The sequence below is a fragment of the Lissotriton helveticus genome, chromosome 8 (assembly GCF_964261635.1).
Source record: "Lissotriton helveticus chromosome 8, aLisHel1.1, whole genome shotgun sequence".
Lineage (NCBI taxonomy): Eukaryota > Metazoa > Chordata > Amphibia > Caudata > Salamandridae > Lissotriton > Lissotriton helveticus.
Window position 1 is genome coordinate 1,090,407,468 of NC_136069.1, and position 21,360 is coordinate 1,090,428,827.

Consider the following 21,360-nt stretch of genomic DNA (forward strand, 5'->3'; position numbering starts at 1 on the left):
TTTGGATCTAGTAGGGGTTTTTAAAAAATTAGATACCGCATTAACAAACACGCTTGCGGTGGAGTGGACCCTCCCTAACTCAAAGACTTTCTTGTTGATTAATTTTTATAATTCAAAGGAGTCCGCCACTGTAAACGAACATCTGATTTCTTTGTTAAATTTTTTGTCAGACTATAGGCTTGATTGCACTACTCTCCCAGAACTGGTTATTCTGGGGGATTTTAACATTCATCCCTGTGAGGGAGGGTGTTTTAACGATAGATATGGGGGTATACCATCTGAAGCCATTCCTCATTTTGAGCATACAACCGAAAGCGAGTACCTGGAGTCACTGTTAGCTAACCTAAACCTTTACGAATTTCCGCAAGCCATTAGCGAGCCTAGAGCCCCAACCTTTGTTGGGAGAAATGCCAACACTGTTATAGATTATATTTTTGTTTCAAATGTGGCCCTGGCAAAGGCACGTGAGTATAGTGTGGTCGATCTTATCTCAAGTGATCATCATCCGGTCCTCCTGACCTTGGACCTAAACTGTTTCCGTACCGGCAGTCCACTATGCGTGACAGCCTGAAAGGATCTGAAGTCTAAAGACCAGGGTAGGCGTCTAAAATGGGAGATGATTGTTCCAGATGAATTCTTTCATTCACTAGCCCAAGAGTCCGAGGCCAATATGGCAGTGTGCTTGGACCCAACTGCCGAGGGCCCCAAGGTTTTGGCTGCATATGAGGAGATCTGTACAAGCATCAGCAAGAACTTGGAAAGAAGGGCAGTTGGGCAAGGGAAAACAAAGACTCATAAATGGTTCAATAAGGAATGCTCAAGGATACATAGTGCCCTGCTGAAAGCCATTAAACATAAACCCAGAGACAGATCATTAGTGGCCAAGCTAAGGAAGGAATATAAAACCGTAATCCATATGCGTAAAACCCAAATCAAGGAGGAAGCCTGGAATAGCCTTTTATCTGTGGATGTCCTGAGAGACAGTAAAAAGTTTTGGGCCATTGTAAATCAGCCCTTTTTTTCTGATAGCGAGACATCGGATTTAGTCTGTGTCATAGAGGACAACAGATGGCTAGACCATTTTGGCAAAATCTATGATTCTACAGTCCTTGCCTCACCTGCTAATACCCATGACCACTCCAACTTGGTCATGGACTTTAACACCATGGAAGTTGAAAGGGCGATCAGAGATACCAGCAAATACAAGGCCCCAGGGCCCGATGGGGTGCCCGCAGATCTCTATATACAGTACCCACAATTTTGGTCTAAGATTTTAACCAACGTCTTTAATGCGATTCCCACAGCTGGCTTCCCACTTTCTTGGTCCACCTCCATAATTGTGCCTATATTTAAGAAAGGGAGTAGGGCGGACCCAGCCTGTTACAGACCTATTTCCCTGTTGGACTCTGCCGTTAAGATCTTAGGCAGAGTCATCTTGCACAGACTGGGGGATTGGCTGGAGGAGAGCGGGATCCTTTCAGATTTGCAGTACGGCTTCAGGGCACATAGAGGGACAATCGACCAATGCTTGAATCTTCATCTTATCATGAGTAAATATACTGTGGTGAAGGGGGGACTTCTTTATTTGGGGTTTATGGATTTATCTTCCGCTTTTGATTTGGTCAATCGTTCAAAACTATGGTTTATCTTACGTAATTTGGGTTTGGACACTACCTTGGTTAGCTTTTTGCATGCCCTTCACTTAAATTTGTTTGCGTCCGTTAGGGCAACGAGGGATGGAAGGTGTACAGCAAAGTTTAGATCAGGGAGAGGGGTCAGACAAGGGTGCATCCTGGCCCCTCTCCTCTTTACACTGTACATCAATGCTTTGGGTAAATCTTTGAACCCAGCCACCCCGGACATCCCGCGTATGGGGGGGCTACCTATCCCGGTCCTCCTATACGCGGATGACGCTGTTCTTATAGCACGGACTGGCATAGGTTTGCAAAGACTTTTGGACCATTTTGGCCTCTTCATGGAAGCCCTCGACCTAAAAATTAATACTGCCAAATCCCATGTTATGGTCGTAGGCTCTCGAAAGAAAAATATGAAGATTAGATCCTTCAGCACTAACAACTCATCAATTTCGAGGGTGCCTTCCTTTTGCTATCTGGGCGTCACTTTTGACGAGAGAGGAACTTGGAAGCCACAAATGAAACTCAAGGAAAATGGAGTTACTAGATCCACCGCAGCACTTTTGAGCTTCTCTAAAAGATTGGGCTCGAAACCTATGGAAGCAATGACCAGGATTTATAGAGCCAAATGTGTGGCAATCGCAGCTTATGGGGCAGACATATGGGGTTACGTCCCAACTCCAGGCATACAAATCGCTGAAAACAATTTTATACGGGCCCTTCTGACACTTCCGAAATCTTCTCCCATACACTCAATACATAATGAAGTAGGTATGGGATATGTCTCTGATCTTCTAAAAATGTCCCCAGTGCTTTGCTGGATCAAAACCTGGACAAATGAGGAAATCAGCCTGAATCACTGCATCCTTAAAGATTGTATATCTCTGGACAAAGCCCACACTATACCATGGCTGGCATATGTTAGAGCGGCATGTGCGAGGCTAGGGCGCCCGGAAATGTACTCTCTACCGCAAAATCTTAAAAAAGAGGATGTAAAGTGGGTAAAGCAGCATTTTCGGACTTTGTTGGAATGCGAAAGAGAAACGGCTCAACTCAGTAAACCTATGGTGAGATTACTTTTTCAACTTTCCACAACTACAGCGATGGAACCTTATTTAAAATATGTTACAAAGCCTTACCATCGCTTCTTGCTCACAAGGTTTAGATTCAACTCGATTCATCTTATCCTGGGCTCGTATACAGTATGGGGTACCCCGGACAATCTTCCCCCTTGTACATGTGACTGTTTTTCAACACAGGACACTCTGCACCTGGTCATGTTCTGTGAGCACTACCGGGTGCCGAGGAAAACATTTCTTGTTCCTATCTTGAAACCCTTGAATTTCGTCCAGGTACGCCCAGCATTTTTATACCTCCAGATGTTGAATTCGGTGCCGGTGGCATATGGTGTAGCCTGTTTTTTAGTAGCAGCCGCCAGACTGAATAAACTAAGAGCTGCCGCACCACTTAATGATCAAATTTGACTTTCTGTATAATCTTTGGCAAGAATGTTTTTAACATTGTGTTCTTAGAAGGAGTAGCAATCAATTTTTTACACTTGTTAAGTGATCTGTTTAATTTTATTTTATGTATCATGCACTGCTTTTATGGTTTTAATTAACCGATTAAAGTTTTTTGACTGACTGACTGACTGTATAAGTCCCACCTTTTGTAGGGCACTCATTCACTACCTACTCCTACCATCTTTTCTGGTGCTGCATAAACAGGTAATTTTGGTATATCCGTTTATAACAGATTTGAGCCTTTATGTATCCTTGGTAACAAAGACTGACTGGACTCCTTCCCTAAAAAACAAGCTGATTCTATTATTGACACTAATACAACTTGGTGCTCATTGGCAAAATCTTTTGATATTCTGAGCTGAAATATAGGCAGCGTAGAGAGCAAGAAAGACGACATTGATGGGCTTGCATTTATAAAGAGGTTTAAGATCATTTGCCATCAGGATACCTGGGCCACCACAAACTCCTTTTTTTCTTAGATGGCAATAGGTCAGTCTTTATCCTGCTGTCCCCTTGGATTTTGGAAGCACGAAACAAGGATTACTTCTTTTGGTAGCCCTCAGTGAGAATTGTAAAGTTGATGAGTTGGAAAGGGATTCGAACAATTTGAATGATGTTGTACTATCTTTTTTCCAAATCTTGTAGTTTAATAATTATTCATTTTTATAATCCTTATTGCTCAAAGCGGAACTCTGAACATGTGCACTCCCAAAGACAGTTACTTGGACGAGATATAGCACTGAATCCCACATGCACTTCTTCAGTGCTGATGGGCAATTTGATGTGTATCTTTGTGATAACAATTGCGCCATATACATAGCTCCTTGAAGAATGTTTTGAATAATGAAGTACATTTTAAACATTCTGAGCAATGGGAAATGCTGAATTCCTTCTTGCATGATTCTCATGTATCATTTATAGCAAATTTGAGGGACAATGATATTCCGACTTTCATAGTTAGAGGGTATTCCCCAATTATTGATCATATGTATGAATCAGGCTCACTTTCCAAGATAGCAGCAGACTACGAGGTGATATGGGATGATCAGAGCGACCACAATCCACTCATTGTTTCACTTGATTGAAGCAATAATGTTAAATCTGTCATTCATCCATTGAAGAGACTGGAGACCACCCAGGACCAGGGATGCAGGCTGATGTGGGCTCAAGAGATTCCCACAGAACGTGTTTATGATTTTTATGTTTACCTAGATGAATGTGCGGCAGCTGAACGGATTTTTTGTTAGCCTAGGTCAATCTCTGATAAAGTGAAGACAATTTTGACCATTCCAGGGATCCCAGACAATACATTCCTGTAGGTGCTTTGACTACATGTGTTCCAACCCATCACTAACTCATTAGGGTTTAAAACAAAACCCTAGGCAAAAGAGAGAAGTTAGTTGCCAGTCATTTAAAATATAAGCAAGCGACTAAAGAGAGGAAGCACACTTTGCTGGAAGGGGCCTGGGGTCAGCTTAATCATGTAAGTAAGCAGTCTCAGGATTAGTGCAATCTTCTGGAAGGTTGTTTCACAACCAAATAGTGCATCCCTGTGCTCACATATCGCACCAGACACGTGGGTTAGTCATTTTGAAGGGATTTATGACTCTAGGCTTTGCAATTTCGACTCCTGAGTACTTTGTGTTCTCAAGAGTATGTAAGATTTGTTTCTGATTTTAGGAAGTTAGGAACATTATAATTGTGATCCCAAAAAAGACAGTCACAGGCCCAGATAGGGTATCCTGTGATCTGTACAAAGCAGATGTCACACTTCGGGTCCCATTACTTAAATTGACCATTAATGTGGCGGTAGGCACGGCACCCCCAACTCCTGGTCACAGTTAATAATTGTGCCTGTGTTTAACAAAGGAAGTCCCTTTTGTTACTGGCCAATTTGCTTAATTGATACAGTAGTAGAGGGAATAGCCCTTATAGAACAGGTTGACCTATTAGGCCATGTCATTTAATCTCAGAACTAGAGAATGGGTTTAGACCTGGTCGAGGGACAATTGATACATTTTTAAATCTGCACTTGGGGCCCGATTCACAAAGGTAAACTGAGATAAAAGTCTAACTTTACTACTCGTAAATGCCCTTTATGAATATCGAAAGTCGTAAACTTAGACTTTCGTCTCGGTTTACCTTTGTGAATCATTAACAAATATACAGTGACCAAGCAAGGTTCTCTCCATAGGCCTACGTCGTCCTCAGTTCAGCCTTCAACAGGGTAAATTGAGGCAAACTTTGGAGAACCATATTAACCATATGAGTCGATTCAAATAAAAATGTTATATTACATGAACTTCATTTAAACTTGTCGGCCTCTCTTAAGTATGACATGCAAGGTAAATGTACAGAGTCCTTCGAACTAAAGCGTGGGGTACGACCAGGTGCATTCTGGAACCATCCTTTTTTTTCATTGTGTATAAATAATCTGGATAGAACCTTAGTTGCTGAGGGACAAGACATGCCTCTTGCAGGGTGGTATCCTATTACTGCATTACTTAATGGCGATTATACGGTCTCACTTGCCAGAACATCGTTAGTACTTTAACAAATATTAAATTTTTTTGTCATATGCATGGATTCCTTGGACCTTAGCACTGATTGTCAAAGGTCCCATGTAATGTTGTTAGGCCTCAGATCATCTACATCCTGAGTGCTCACAGTAAAGAACTGCATTATTTGCAGAGTTGATTCGTTTTCATAAGTAGGGCTGTTGTTTGACTTTTCTTATTGTTGGTCCCAACTTTTAACAACAAGGAGACTCCTTTGCTCTAGAATAATTTCCTCAGTATTTGATTTGTTTCTAAGCTGGGTCATAAGTCCTTAAAGGCTACATTAAAGGTCAATAAGGCTAAGTATGTCTCCTTGACCTCTTATGGGAGTGATATTTGGGGTTATGTAATTTACTAATGTCTGTAGACTGTGGAAATGTATTTTATGAGACGATTGTTATATCTTTCTCGGAGTTCTGCAGTTCTGCTTCATTTATAGCCCACAAGAATCTGGGTCAAGAATACTTGACAGATGAGTTACATTTGTAACCCTTTTTGCTCTGGATTTCAGCATGGCCAAGGCCGAAAACGGAATTAAGATGCCCAATTATTAAAGACTGGTTAAGCCTAGAACGGGCTTCTAGAATTCCTTGGTTTAAATATAATGAGACCACTTTAAAAGAACTTGGCCTCTCGGAAATATTTGATTGTCAGGGAAAAAAGTAAAAGCTGATCTGGCCTAGGCAAAAAAATATCTTCCTGGCTCCACATCAAGATTATAGACAATCTATAGAATTGATTAAACCTTCTGTAGGACCCTATGTAATTCTGAAAACTACACCTTTTATAGAACCGTATCTAATGTTTGTACCGTCAAATAATCACAGATTCTTGCTGACTCGGTTTAGGCTGAATTCGATTCACAATTTACTTGTGGTTCCCAGAGACTGGTCCAAGACCATCAATTTACCACGTTGTAAATGTGATTAAGCTTCCAAACATTTAAGCTTCCAAACAAGGCACCACTAATTGTATCGTGCTTTGTCCTTTTTATAGACAACGGCAGAATATGTTTTAATTCCCTTACTGTTATGGAAAATGCTATGGAGGGAAGACCTACTGCTTTAATGTGTTTACAGTTATACTCATCAACGTACCTGTCTTTATGTCGCACGCTTTTTAATAGTACCTGTCAACATAAGGACGTTGCTTGTTTTTGTTTGATGTACTATTTTTTTTTATATAATTGTTTTCTTTTATAATTTTCATTGTAAAAAAACAAATACACATTTAATGCGAGGTTGATGATAGTGTATATTTTTGCTCTTACCTAATGAGGAAATGAGGATGCAACACCTGCATATTTTAAGATGGTGGTGTAGAAAGGGGTTCCTTTCTTGGGGAAAATAGAAACAAACATTGCCAATACCATTAGGTCTGACTTCTAAATAAAAGTACCTCTTCAGTCACTGGTGAGTTTATGCATCCCAATGACATCATCAATTATATCTGATGTTCATCTTCGCACTCACACATTCATTCGCCACCCTTTGACTCCTTTTTGCATTACCAACTAAACCTTCCAAAAAATAAATTTCAAACAACAGCTCAGCAAGCATATGCAAGAAAAAGTACAAAAGTTGAAAAAAGAAACCATGCTGCAAAAACAGAATGCTAACAATCAAAATTAAATTAAACATATCAGCCAGTGGTCATCTTGCAATGATGTGAAAAGTATATTGTTGTTTTAGTATTTTAATATGGCGGCCACTTTTAGAAACCATGCATTGCCCATCTTAAAACGGTAAACTATACAAAATAAAATTATAATCCAACTATATTATAAAACAATATAAACTATGCACTGTGGCTAATATTCATCTTCGATGGCCGTCCAGTTTCGAAGAAATGGCCATATGGATGCAGCACTTTGATGATCAAATGAGCAGCACACAAGAAGCCTGGTGGCACTGTCTGAGGAACTTCAGTGGATCACAGTCTAAATAAATAAGGATACATTAAAAAAAGAGAACGAACAAATGAACAGGAACCTAAGAGAGGAGAAAAAATCCACCAGCCTTGGCACTGAAGCACATTAGTTTTGCTAGTTGCACATGTGATCTGGCAAAATACAGTCACGTATTGGGCAGTAGAGTCAAGGGTTGAAGTGCGGTTACCTTTTACCTGATGATCAGTGGCGTAACGAAACTTGAGGGGGCCCCCCTGCAAAGCACAAAGAAGGGGCCCCTCCCTGGCGACCCGGCCCACCACCTGCCACTTTGCCTTACCACCCAGTACTCTAGTATATTTTGATTTGACTTCAGCATGACATCAAGTTTTACATCATGTTCACCTGTCCACCGCGTAGTGTACCTCTTCATTGGCGTCACTGCTTTCAATAAACATGATCTGATTCAAATAGGAATACCAAACTGAAAGCAGCAGATGCAAAGCAAAAAAACAGGTTCTCTCGACCTCTGAGTCGCTAATGCAGACCGAGGGAGGGCCCAGGCCAGCTACCGTTCCTTACTCTTTGTCGCGTTGATCATTTATTTGTAGTGTTATATAGTGCCTACCAGACCCAGTTGTGACCAAGGCAAGCGCTTTATATAAAGGACAAATATGTACAAATCTATGTGATGGAATCGGACAAAAGCATTTTAGACTTAGAATCCCAAGGTTTTCAATAGCACAACTCTTCCTAGGAGATATTGATGGAACAGTAGGGGGTCTCCGTTCATTTTCAACTCTGCTCGCGCCCTCAGAGCCCCCAGCCTGACAGCTCCAGCTATCTGAGGCCTGCCCAGGCTGTGGCACCCGTCTCTCCTCCCTGAGTGTGTCGGTAGGGTGGTCTGTGCTCAGACCATGTCTCCGCTCTTCCTTCACATGTCTCTCTCTTCCCCTCCAGTTCCTAATGACCACCAACTCCCTGACCACCTGCTGTGAGTCTGGCCATCGGGGCCTGTCCGAGGCCAGGGCCTCGGCGCAGACCCCTGTCTTCTGCCCGGTGTATGAGAGCAGTCTGCTGGCCACGGCAGCCGCCCTGGCGGTCTACAGCAGCCCCAACTCCTCTGCGCAGGGCTACGGCAACTACGTGACCTACAGCGCTGAGGCGCCTGCCTTCTACTCCCTGGGAAGTGTGAGGGGTGCGTGTATGGCTCTGGGCAAGGCCACTGGGTGTGAGGAGGCTGGGAACACTCAAGAGAGAGCAACAGTGTCCCAAATCTGAGTCTCCTCCAGTCGAAGTGGGGGAAAAAACGTGTGGGGAAAAACGTAGGGGAAAAGTGGGCGGAGAATCTGAGGGCAGATATAACCTGTGGATTGGGTCAGTGTTCGGAGTCAGAGGTGTGGCAGAAAGTGCAAAATATCCCAATTTTTTGTATTTGTTTCCCATTTCACTAACCGGTTACAGCTGATTACGTTATTTAATTTAACCAATTGATACACGTTTATTTAAGGTTTAATATGAGTTATTGACATTAAAATACATTCACAAAGTGGGATATGTTTCCAATCACAGAATGTCCCAAATATCCTTAAAAGTGGAATCGCAAGCCATTTATCTCCCAACCATGGGGTTTCTGTCATCAGCAATTCTCCCTTTTTCCACAAGAGTAGTTCAAACATGAAAAGCAATATGTCCTAGTTGCAAATGTTTTCCACATAATTATGGCTCTGCCACATTTGCCACATAATATATCATCTGCTTCATAATCTGACAATTTTATCTGGTAAATTGTTTATAGCTCAAAGATCAAGAGTTCCTAAAAAATGTGACTTGTGCTGCTGTGAAGTGGAGGGCCCTTTGCAAAGGTTGTCTGGTCACCTTTTTCACTGCTGCAGTTGTATGTCCCACTGGTACTAATAAAGAAAAATCTTTGTAGAGACTGGTAGCATGTGTAAAAATTACAAAATAGTAAAGTATCCGAAAATTTGCTGCACCGCTAATACCAGTGTAGAGTGTCAGAGCATTTTACATCACACATATTACACATAGACGATCAATCATATGTGTGTAAATCACTGTATAGGAAATGTTACATAAGACAAAGGGCTACAAGGTGTAGGAGCCATACGACAACCAAACTCGTACGCAGCATAGTTGAATAGTGATTGGTCTGGAGAAACACAGACTCGGACTTTAAAACATAATACCATGGTTGGTGGTTCTCTTTAAAAATCAGAATTCATTTCTACCCAAATGAACCCTTTTTCTGCAACATTAGGATAATCAAAGACTTGCGAAAAAAACATAACGCTCTAATGTATACCTTGCAGTTTGCATGCAGCTCTTACATGACAGTTAAGAGCTCACTGTTCTATGTTAGGATTTTAATTTATTAACTGCAAGGAACAATAGGGTCTCTCTGACAAAAGCAGTAACCCACTGCCCTATTTACATTATGTGCACTGTGTGATCTGCATGATACATGTTCTTAGCAGCAGGCACATTAACCCTCTGGGCTTCTTTTCCATGAGTCAAAATGTCCACTAGACAAAACACTATCTCTCTACTAAGAACATTAATCACTGGAGTTATCATGACATTTTTATTGTTTCTGAAAATTGTTGGAGGCCAGGAAGGAGGGAGGCAGCAAGTGCTCTTAAACCATTTTAAACTTGCAAACATGATGCCCCCACCTGAAGTCAGCGCCATTCGCGGTCCATGCGGGTAACACCGGTGGGGCGGTGGCGCTGGGTAGGGGGGGGATTTCAAGGGACGATGCAGAGGAGAAATTAATTATTTATTTAATTTCCCCTCTGCATTGTCCCTCGAAATCCCCCCTCACCCGGCCCCTCTGCCTCACCTCTGTTACCTGCACAGACTGTGGCTGGTCAGCGCCTGGTGCAGTCGCACTGCATTAGAACCACCCTGCTCAAGGGTCCTCTGACCTAAGTGACAGAGTCACTGTCACTCCAGGCTGTGCTGCTTCATAGACCTGCCTGCAAGACCGGTGTGAACTTCATTATGAATTGTGGTGGACAGACCTTCAAGGTTAGCCCACACCTGCCACTGCTAGGGTCCACCTGCTGCTGCTAAGACACTAGGGCTTTAAAGATCTTCCTGGGCCTTCTAAGGTATAGCATGGGAATGTGCTCCCTCAGGGGTAGTGGTCTGGTGGACTGGTCATGAAGGCTGAACCTGGTTCCCCAGTTCTAAATTCAGCAGCTCTGACCATAGTGCCATATCCTCTCCCCCACTAAATGCCACGCTGCCCCACTGAGAGAAACATGCACTGACCTATACACACCTGGATGTGACTCAATTCAAATTACGCACTAGACAAGAGCAATATGCTGCCTAATAAAAAATTAACAACATCCTAGAAAAAGCAAACACCTATAGGTAATGCAATATTAAGTAAATCATGTGAAATGAAAGCAGGAACAACATGGTTACCTTTTTCTTTTTACACACGTTATTCAGAAATGAGTGAATGCTTTTGCCTGAAAAGTTAAGGCCATGTCTACAGGGCCCAGAAGGGACCCGCTTCAATGAACATTGCTTATATCCTTACAAAACGTAAGCAGCATCCATGGCCTTGTCTACACTATTTCTTGCTAAAAATATATTAGCCTGGTCAGAAGAAATGCTGCTCCTCAGGGGAACCCTGCTCTTGTGCACTCAACTCAATACTCATGGAAGCCGCCTTGTGCTGCTCTGACGTCACAGGCGCGTGCCATGAAAAGAGCGTCCCCTCTTAATCCTGGGACCTGTGGGGGTGGTTTAGCTAACACATTATACATTTGGCTAAACTGTGGGATAAAAATAATGAATATCTGGTAAACACCTCTTTGAAATTGATTCTAAAGAAATCTGTTACTCAATGGTCTCTTGCAATTGTTTATTTGCGATGTTTCGCTTGAACCAGTTAGCCCTTTCAGGACTGGCACTGGGACAACTTATAATCACGTGTGTGCCAGTGTTTTTCTTTTTTGGATCCATTTCACAGGGGACCAAATAAACGAAAGGAGGAAAGAGAAGGTAATTCCTGTTTCTTGAAGTCTCGGTTTACGCGATGAAGAGGAGCGAGACAGAAAGGGAGGGAAGAGGGGAACAAAGAGGGGTGGGGGGCAGCTGCCAGCGGCAGGACTCGGAAAACTGGTCACTGTCCTTGTCTTCTTTGGGTACTTAGGAAAAGACAGTCATTTTCCTTCTCTGCCCGTTTCGCCCGACCCAATAGCCGAGCATTAACAATCGGCCTTGGTGATTTCTGCCATCCGGGAGGCAGGTTTAAACTAAGAAAGCAGCGTATAACGGACTCTATAAAATTTAAAGTAGGGGCACGTCGTACCCTGTCAATCGGATCCCGCCTGTCAGGTTGTGCTAACCTGGGGGTCGCGCATGCTATAGGCGCGCCACGCATAGACTCACACGGACACCTGGTTTGGTCTTTCGCGTGGTCCCGACTAACCCGGGGGCACGCCCACCTTTATTTTTATATCGTACACGGCGTCTACGTGCGCTTGTCAACTAGACCGCAAACGTGCGGTCCCAACATTACATTCCTTTCCACCTTTAGTATAAAACAAACATCCGCAGCAGCAAAATGGTCACGGTAGGGAGATCAAACAAATAACAAAGATCACGGCCATCCGGCCTGTTACCAGTCTCTAGTCTCTCCGTGTTCCATCAGCCCACTGCGTAGTCGGCCATCTGGGAGGAGGGCGCGGGATTTCTTCTCAGTCCATAGCCTGCCGCTTCACCACGGAATAGCACTCTCCGGGGTGGTTCACTGCTGGGAGTTCCGGTGGCCAGGGGGCTCTGGGGGTTCCTGGGAGTAGCGGCACTGGGTGTCTCAGAGACACGTGGTTCTTCTGCTGGGCTGCTGTTCCATTCCTGGCCTGCGCATTCAGGAGGGCTTTGGTTGCTTTCCGGCCGAACGGGTGACTCCCCATTCCTCTCAGAGTCAGGCAGGTCATTCCTTGGGCTGACGGCTTTTTTGAAGAATGAGATGTTCCTGGTGACCGTTTCTCCTCCTCGTTGGGCGGTGATCATGGTTCCATTGCGGCCAGTGACGGTCCACGGTTGTGGTTCAAACGGGAGCCTGAATTTGCTCCCTGGATACCTGTCTCGGACATAGACCCAGTCATTCTCAGCAATGGACAATTCTTTGGATTTTCGCCGGAAACTGGCATAGTCATTTGATTTCTTCCTATTGGACACAGTCCTCCATGATTCTGCGCTGGCGGGGTTCCAGGTGTGGTGATTAGGGAGGGTGTCTCGGATTATGCGTCCCATCGTGGACGGGCCGGGGGCTGCCTCAGTGGTGCGGTGGGGTGTAAGCCTGTACTCTCGGAGGAACGAGTAGATCCCTTTTTCCACAGATGTTCCTTCAGCATGGGCAATTCGGATGGTTTTGTTTAGCGTGCGCATAAACCTTTCTACTTCTCCGTTTGCTTGCGGCCACCGGGGTGTTATCTTCCTGTGTTGTATCCCCCATTCTGCTAGATACTCGGCAAACTCCTGGCTTTGAAAGGGGGGCCCGTTGTCAGTTTTTACCCTCTCGAAAATGCCATGGGTTGCGATTGTCTTCTCAAATTTGGCGATCACTTCCTTTGCAGTGAGGGATGTTATTATTTCCACTTCGGGATATTTAGTGTAGTCATCCATGATGACCAGCATGTGTCTCCCATCTGGCAGGTGACCAAAATCAGCGCTTACATGTTCCCACGGCTTCTCCGGTCCAATTTCGGTGATGATCGGGGGCGGGCTCTCTGGGGGTCCCGCTGCTTGGCACCACTGGCACTCCTTGACTGCTCGTTCCACTTGTGAGTCCATGTCAGGAAACCACAGTTTCGCACGAAGTCTGCTCTTTGTTTTCACCACTCCCTGGTGTCCTCGATGAGCGAGCGCAATGGCTTGATGGGTGAGGGTTGAAGGCATCACGATTCTGGGCCCCCTTAACACGCACCCTTGACTGTCCACTGATAGTTCCTCCTTGACCCTCAAGAACGCTTCCAGGGCTGTTTTCGCTTGCGGTGTTCTCTTTCCTAGCGATGCTTGGAGTGTCTTCCACTCATTCATGCGTATGGCGTTCGAAACAAGCTGGGAAATTTCATCATTCCTGGTGGCTACGATGATCATGTCCAGGCTCATGGGGAGTGGTCTGGACCTCTCAACCACTGCATTCACATATGACTCTGTGTCTTCGGCATCCTCTTTTTCTCCCGGGGTGGCCACCCTTGGGTGTCGTGAGATGAAGTCCGCTGGGTTGGTGGCTCCCGGTCTGAATTCTAGCAGATAGTCATATTCTTGCAGCTGCAATATCCATTTTTCAATCCTGGGGGGTAGTTTGGATACCGATCCCCTGAATAGTGGAATTAGGGGTTTGTGGTCCGTCGAGACAGTGAACGGGTGTCCATACACATACATATGAAAATGTCTGCACGCCCAGTGAATCGCTATGGCTTCCCGTTCTATTTGAGAGTACCTCTGTTCAGTTTCTGTCAGAGACCTGCTTGCGTATGCGATCGGTGCCCAGTCATCTTCCCCTTGACGTTGTGTGAGGACAGCACCCAGGCCGAAAGGACTGGCGTCGACGGCGATGTTGGTCTGTTTGGAGGGGTCAAAGTAGGAGAGTGTTTTCTCCGCCGATAGGGCTGCTTTGGTGTTGCGGAATGCTTCATCTTGTTCATCGCCCCACTGCCAGGGGGTGGATGATTTCGTGAGCTCTCGGAGAGGTCGGGTGAGGTTGGAGAGATAGGGGATGAAACGACCACAGAAATTAACCATCCCTAGAAAGCTCCGCACTTCCGAGATGTTTGCTGGGGCGGGAGCTGTCTGTACATCCTTGACCTTCTCTGGATCGGGAGCAATGCCTTTGTCCGAGAATGTATATCCAAAGAAGCTGATGGTGTTGCGGAGGAATTGGCATTTTTCGCGGTGCAGGGTGAGGCCAGAGTCTTTGAGTCTTTGCAGAACCCCTCTCAGCCTCTGGTGGTGTTCTTCCACAGATTGGGCATATATTAGCAGATCGTCACTGACGTTAAGTACGCCCGAGAGCCCGCTGAGCACCTCTCGGATAGTATTTTGGAAAACCTCAGCGGCACTTGATATGCCGAAGTTGAGGCGGCGATATCGCCGTAGGCCCACATGGGTGGAGAAAGTGGTGATGTACCTGGAGTCTGGGTGTAGGGGCAGCTGGTGGTAACCTGAGCGGAGATCCATTTTGGAAAACCATTTGGCGCCATTGAGTTCGCTCAAAATGTCATCGATGGTAGGCGTCAGGTGACGCTCCCGTTTGACTGCTGCGTTGGGCAGGCGCATGTCCACGCATATGCGGACCTGCCCTGGCTGTTTAGGTTTCCTCGCTACCACGATCGGTGACACCCAGGGTGTGGGCCCGAAACTTTCTCGATTATTCCGTGTCTCTCTAGACTTTCAAGTTCCTCTTCCACCTTCTTCCGGAGGTGGAAGGCAATCCTCCGGTGTCTGAGGGCCACTGGTTGGATGGACGGGTCTATGTGCAGCGACACCTCTTTTCCTTTGAGGCATCCGATGCCTCGAAACGTGTCTTCAAATTCTTCGAGAATGGCGTCTAATTCATCCTCTAGGACTGCCATGGCATAGAATATGAGTTGGAGTTCTTCGGCGGTCCTCCCACTGAGTAGCATGCCACTCCCTTCCTTCGTCACGTATATGGTGGAGGGGACTTTCTTGTCCTGATGACAGATGTCCGTCTGGAAGCACCCGATGAGTGGTATCGGGGTTTTCTGTCCGTAGGCAAACACTCGGATCTTCGCCTTTTGTAGGGTTGGCTTGTCACGTAGTTGGTTGTATACATCCGCTGCCATCAGTTCTATTGAGGCCCCTGTGTCTATGGTGGCTCTCACCTCTTGCTGGTTCACTCTCATTCGACACTTTGGGAGACGCTTCTTCTTCCTGGCCGGATGGTCGATGGCAAAGACATAGTGTATGGGGTAATCATGGACGTCGTCATCCATGTCCTCGCTCTCTGGGCTGTCCCTGATGGCGTGTGCTGCTTCCGGCTTCTGTTTCGAGGATCTACATACTGAGGCGAAATGATTCATCCGCCCGCATGCGCCACATTTCTTGCCGTTTGCTGGGCAGTCTTTCGCTCGGTGAGGTGTGCCTCCGCAGTATCCACAGTCTTTCCGCCGTTCTTGTGGCTTCTTCCCTCCGAACGGCCGTTGTTTGGGTCGGACAACATTCACTTGTTCTGCTACGTTGACTTGTTCAACTTTCACCGGCCTGTGCAAGGCCGCCTCCATGTGCGATGCTCTCGCTCGTGACAGTTCCTTGGAGCGGCCTAGCTTCAGGATCTCAGCAAGGGGCTTCCCATCTTCTTGCAGGATTTTGACCCTTAGGTCGGACGAGTAGCAGTTCTGAATTATTTGACCGCGTATTTCTTCTTGCTCATCTCTGAATCCACAAGTGCTGGCGAGCTCCCTCAGTCTCCCATGGAAGGCATCAAGAGATTCATCAGCCTCCTGCCTGGCCTGACGAAAGATAAATCTCTCGTAGTCCTTGCTGGCCATGGGCTCGAAATAGGCGTTGAGCGCCTGCAGAAGGGTGACATAGGTGTGCGGCGTAGCCTCCGTCAAGGTCTTGTAAATTCGGTGAATGTCCTTACCTCCTAGGTGGAGGAGGAGTGCTCGGCGCCGTTCCCTCGCCGTCCCCGCTCCTTCAAAGTAGAATTGTAGGCGCTCCGTCCAGTCCTTCCATCTGGGCGCTAGGGATGCAGGCGCACCGTCAACCACAAACGGCTCGATTGGAGGGATGGCCGTCATTGTGGCGCGGGTGAAGGCAGCCCTGTCGCGGGGCAATCAGGGATGTCGGCTGGGGCCGGTCTGGAATCCTCCGCTGGAGGTCCTGGGGAAAGAGCGTCCTCCTCAGAAACCACTGCCGCCTCCGTGTAGGGCGTGGCACCACCGGCAGATATGGCGCCGACTGGCACGTGTCGCGGCCTAGTGAATCTGCGCAACACCGCCGTGTTCTTCTCACCGCGCTCGGCGGGGTCAGGAGACGCCGGGCACACTTGCGGCAGAGTGCTTATGGCGCGATCGCACTGCGTCACCTCCTCTGTGTCGTGGCCAGGGCCTCATCTAGGCCCGCCGGGATTGCATGCAGGAGCTGGGCCGGCTCCGGAGGCACCAGAAAACAGGTCGGAGCATGTGAGGGGCACAGCGTGGGATCAGATAACCCTCGTCGCCATTGTCAGGTTGTGCTAACCTGGGGGTCGCGCATGCTATAGGCGCGCCACGCATAGACTCACACGGACACCTGGTTTGGTCTTTCGCGTGGTCCCGACTAACCCGGGGGCACGGCCACCTTTATTTTTATATCGTACGCGGCGTCATACGCCGCCGCGTATGCGCACGTCTACGTGCGCTTGTCAACTAGACCGCAAACGTGCGGTCCCAACATTACACCGCCCACTTCGACCACTGTCCAGTACTGACCTGCGGGGCTGGAAGAGGCCGGGCACATCACTGCTTGCAGACAGGGGCCTTCATATGCCACGCTTTCCTACACAGTTATGCGACGGGGAGACCTAAGGCCTTGGAGGCCCGGGCGTGCGCATGCGCAACACACATTTAATAAATGAACAGGCCGTGGCATGGGCGCACCAATTAATTTTATGGGGAGGCCGTGCGCTTGCTGGCTAAGCTGAGTGAAGGGGCCCCTGGAGCCGCGGGGCCCCCCCGCACTGCGGGGGCTGCGTGGGCCTGTGTTATGCCCCTGCTGATGATGTATGGTGTCACGGATGGAAACAGAGTGGGAATGAAACTCCAGATTCTCCTACTGATTAGTGGAAGGGAATCCAGATTTTGTTAAAGAGACGGACAAGAACAGTATGTGGTCCTTTTCTTTTTTTCTTGATAGCCAACTGTTTAAAGCAAAAAACTACAAAAGCCAAGATACTGCTCTCCCAGACAGGGAATAGAAACAAAGAAATGCTACGAAATGCTACAATTGTCTATAAATATATGCTCCAACAAGAAAGCTGCTTGAACTCAGAGTCTGAGTATAATGAAATGAAATGAAATAGGTATTTATAAAGCGCGGTTGCTGCCCAAGGGCGTCCAAGCGCTGATAAAAGGTATGTTTGCTGAACAAAAGAGGGGAAGCTAGGAGGGAAAATTAATGGTGGACAACAAACAGAAGAGTCTTTAACTGTTTTCGGAACGAAAGGAGGTTAGGGTTGGATCTGAGCTTCAAGGGAAGGGAGTTCCAATGTTTAGCAGCATTGAGAGAGAACATCCTGCCACCTGCTCTTGCTCTCTTGATTCTAGGAACCACAGCCAGAAAAGACTGGCTAGATCTGAGATTTCTAGTAGGGTGGTATTGAGTTATAAGTTGGCAGCTAATTGCTGAGCCTGTGCCCCAAAAAGACTGGTGAGAGATGCACATCGCCTTGAAGATAATTCTCTGTCGTATAGGTAGCCAGTGTAGCTTAATGCGAGAAAAGAGTAAGAATAAAAGAAGTCTGACCATCCAGAGTACATCTCCATGCGAAGCATCCACTCCCCTCTCGATGTGCTGCCGGTGCAGACCACAACGAGAGTAATAAAAATACAAAGTGGATTAGGAATTTGAAGCTGGGAGGGTTTAAAGAAAACAGACAATAATTGCCTATCGTGTCTTCTATATAAGTAGGACAGTCCTCGCTCATCAGCTTGGAAAACCTGCATTTTATTATGAGAACAGGTTCGTTTATTATACGTGTCTAAAGCACATCCACAACAGATAGATAAATATGTTCTATAGTTTTTTTAATAACATTTTCCAAACATTTCAGCCGTTGACCAATCAGCTGACCTAAGAATGTCTTCTAACCCAGTAGCAGCCCCAAAAAAGATTTAGCAGCCATATCATACCTGGCAGAACATGTGCCAAAAGGTTCTGGGGTTTATTTATGTGCCCTTGCGTCCCTTTTGCACCGCCGGTGCGTCACTTTTTATGACGCACCAGTGGCGTAATAAATGCGGCATGTTGCGTCATATTTACATTGTGACACATCTAGGTAGACGTGTCACTTTGTAAACCCCTGCGCCACATTATACCTGCGCCAGGTATAATGTATGCAGGGTGGGCTTTCTGACACAAGTAAGCCTGGTAGAAGTGACGCAGTGAAATCTAGGAGATTTCACTGCGCCACTTCTAGGACGCAAATGCGTCAATATCTTGCGCCTACCTCACAGCAGGTGTGAGACTGACGCAGGCACATTTGAAATGGGACTTGCCCATGTAAAATGACCCATTGCTGGAGTTGCGTTACTTTGGTGATACACTCCAGCAATGTGTCATTTGTGCGCCTACAGATACTTCAGAAATACTGACATATCTGTACCTCTTTGCGACATGAGGCATCATACTTTAAATATGACACATCCAGCTTGTCGCAAGAAGGGTGCAATGAAAAGTGGTGCATCCCTGTTTTCACGCAGCAATGCGTCAATTTTCATAAATGAGGCCCTCTGCATTTGTTCCTGCTAAATACACAACCCACTTGATGCAGCAAATTGCAGTAGTAAAAGTAATAGGAAAACAGGGTTTATGAAAAGAGATTAACTGTTGAGGAGAAGATATTCTCAGATGTCTTTCAACATGAAAATACGGTTTAATACAATAGCCACAAACAACACAGGATGCAAAGGAGAGGAAAGATACTCTCAACAGTACAACACATTTAGATCTTCTTGTCATCATGAAGTTAACCCCATCAGGTGGAAAATGCACAGAAGTAATGTCAAAGCTCTGATGTCAGACACCCTTCTTAATGATACCAGGCATGGAAAGATCACCAACTTAGCAGACAACCTTATCCAACCATCCTTGAAATAAATGAAAAACTGAATTCACATCCTAAAAATGATGAATAGCTTAGCTTCAAAGGATAACCTAATCCTTATTACTAGGCTAGATACTAACAGGTGTTCCTATACCAGCCTATTACTCACTTTTTGATGTCGTGCTGAGGTAACCAATCTATAACCATAAATAGTAAGATATGATTTGTGCTGGGACACTAGGGATGCTGGAAAAATTAAGAAAAGTAATGACATCTGATGTAATCAGTTTGACACTCCGCTCCAAACATCAGCAGACCCTAGAGTACCTAGCCGATTTGAAGGCTGTGAGTGTTCCCCGAGCCTGAAAGATTCCAATAAGGTCAGAAGTTGATTGTGAAAGGCCTGGTATGGTACGAAATGTCCTGAAAAGATCTATACTACAAAGCTGAGATTGTGCACTAGAATGAACTGACCCACTGGGCCTGCTTAAAGTTGGGGAAAAGATGGAAGCAGGATAGGGAGGGCTTTTGTCAATTATGGAAGTAAAGAGTACCACAGTTGTGCCCTTCACAATGGCCCCCTCAGAATAACATACACTGTGTGCCTACAAATTTGAGTACTTTTTCTAGAAATCATTATTCAAAGGAGGAAAAGCCTAGAGATCTCAGCATGACCAGACCTGCAAAACACATTTTGGTTGCTAATACATCTGGTTCTGGCTTCAAACTGAAAATTGACATACCTGGGTTCTTAGGCAAGAATGAAAGAGATCTACCTTAAATGACCTTAAAGTTCGTTTCTCCCTGTAAGAAATTCCTGTATTAGTTGAGGAAGGTGAGAACCTACCTCAATCACAATTCTTGTCAGGGTGAACCACAAAAGTCATTAAATAAACTTATGATTAACATTTTGGTAGCTTGGCACAAAAGCAGCCAGGCTTAAGTTTGAGGCAATGTGCCAAATTAAACTACAGAGGTACAGCAGAGATGTGCATCATTCCTTGCTGTTAAAAAGGAGATAAGTGAAGCTTGCATCTGGTACATGCTTTTGTTCCCTGGATGGTAAAACACTGTTCTTTAATGACCCACCAATGGCGTCTAGCAAACCTAGGATTGATGAAGAGCGGTGCGAGGAGCTAACACAGATAAATTAGCACTGCTGATGGTCCCCGCACAGTTACCGGGGGCACCTGTCCAGAAACAGGCTGCAAAAAAGAGGGCAGCAGCACTTGATGCAGCCTCCTCTCTGGTACCATCCCAAGATGATATCTGGATATGGCCAGCCCTACAGTTCCTCTGAACACCTAGACTTGGATTTTTCGCCGGAGGAGCTGGTTGAGGGTCTTTGTGTCACCCCTAGGCTGGCTGGTGACTTCTAGAGTTGTAGTCACCCCCTGGGGAGGGGTTGTCATATGAACCAACTGTTAGCTGAATTTGGGGAGGCTAATTCATGGAGGGTTACTGGTGGGGTGATGACTGCTGGCACCTTCTTGTCAACTATAGGGAGACCCCTCCATTATGTTGCTGGAACGGAACAGCCCTAGGCAATTGAAGTTTCACTGCATCTACTGGTGAGGTTGGTGGAGGAGTGCCTTACATGTGAGGACACAATGGCACAGTGCGTGCTTTTAAAACTTCCTTACAATAAACCGGTATTGACGGTTTAGGTTTTACAACAGAATTTGAACATTTTTGGTTTTGGCTGGAGGCCCATTGCTACTCTGAATAGGGTGTAGGGAGCTGGGGAAAATGTGATAGTTGTTTGCTCAGTGTATGCGAATGGCTGTGGTGATATCTCCCAACAGAGGTGGCGGGGGCGACGGGGTTTCAATAATCAACTCGAGCATGAATGAGAAGAAGATGCACTACAACTTTCTGACAAGGCATGTCCAGGGGATGGGCTTCATTAACAAATGATATCAAGTCCTCTCTCTCCTGAAGCGGA